The sequence below is a fragment of the Ovis canadensis genome, chromosome X (assembly GCF_042477335.2).
Source record: "Ovis canadensis isolate MfBH-ARS-UI-01 breed Bighorn chromosome X, ARS-UI_OviCan_v2, whole genome shotgun sequence".
Taxonomy (NCBI): domain Eukaryota; kingdom Metazoa; phylum Chordata; class Mammalia; order Artiodactyla; family Bovidae; genus Ovis; species Ovis canadensis.
Genome location: NC_091727.1, coordinates 82,174,394 through 82,175,924, shown reverse-complemented (window position 1 = coordinate 82,175,924; position 1,531 = coordinate 82,174,394).

Sequence of the window (1,531 nt, the reverse complement as noted above, 5' to 3'; positions counted from 1 at the left end):
TGTGCATGTCTGTGTGTGTGCCTGAGAGAGAAAAGTGCCCGTGCACACGGACCTGCCTTTTGGGGTGTGTGTGGGTATAAGTTAGAGCTGCATGCACAGCTCTCATGCACATGGCCGTGTGAGCATGCATATCTCTGTATGTGCCCGAGAGAGTTCTGGTACACAGGTGCCTGCCCATTGGCGTGTGCATGAGTGTGTTTCAGAGAGAGAGAGCACGTGCACAGATTCATGCACATAGGTGTGTGCATGTGTCTGTGTGTGGAGTTGCTTGCACCTGGGCATGTATGTGTCAGTGTGAGAGAGTGTGTGGTCAGGTGCATGCACATGGGTGTGTCCCCATGTGCATGTGTGTGTGCCTCAAAGAGAGTAGGACTGAGATGCATTTACATGGGCATAAGTGTGTGTGTGCACGCTTGCACAGGTGCCTTCACATGGGAGTGGGGTGGCCCGGCCCTGGAGGCATGATACCAGGGATGCAGAGCCTGCTGTGCCTGCCCACCTGGGAAGGGAAGGGGGGACTGCTGTTAGATTCACTGGGGATGGCATGGGGCTGGGCTGCCTGGGGCTCCAGGCACACAGACTGCAGGGACTCCAGGTTGTCGGCTTGCCCTGGACCCCTCAGAAGCACTGGAGGAACTGACTAGACTCAAGGACTGGGGGAAGGGCAATGTTCCCCTGGACACTCTTGGCCTCTCTGGCCCCTGATCCCCACTCCATGGCCCCTGATCCCCACTCCCTGGAGAGTCCTCCCAGCCCTCAAGTCCAGGGCTAGCAGCCTTCCCCCACCTCCACTGGACGGGGAGAGGCACCAACTGTGGCTAACACTTCCCTGTGGGTGGGGCATTCCTGTCCCACCTTCCCACCCACCCCACTTTCTCTCCAATCTGGCTTTGAGTCAGTTTTAGGGTGTGGGTAGACCCTGTCTAATGCCTGTGTCTGTCCCCTGCTATGAAGCCTAGAGGACCCCAGCAGGGAGCCTGGACACATCTCTCCCTCAGGGGCCCACTGTCAGGTTGGCGGAACATTTGTAAGAATAGTCCTGCTGTAGAAGGGGGCTCACTCAACTACAATGGACTAGAGGGCAGGGGCCAAGACAAATGACCCATGAGTGTACATCCTCTGCCCACTCTACAGCAGTACCTGTGCTCTTCATCCATAGTGATAGCTAACACTTGCTATGGTCCATGTTCTCTTTCATGTGCTTTCCATGTGTTCACCCATCAAGTCAGTTCCCAGGCAGTATTGCCATGTCGATATCCTGTCTCCCATGATGCAGGTCTCCTCCACAAAAATCAAACACATCCACTCCTCAACACCAGTGGCTCAAAGTCTTGTGCATTTTGGTTTCCACATTTCTCAAAACTATGATGACTGCAGTGCTCCACCAGGCACTGGACTTAAAACTTGGGTCTGAATGGTGAGATCTGCAAAGGAAAATGATAATGCCAATGATAAATAATGTGTGTGAGGAGAGAGTGACAGAAGTATGAAGGAAAGACACTGTATGATACAATGAGTTTCTCAAAGAGTT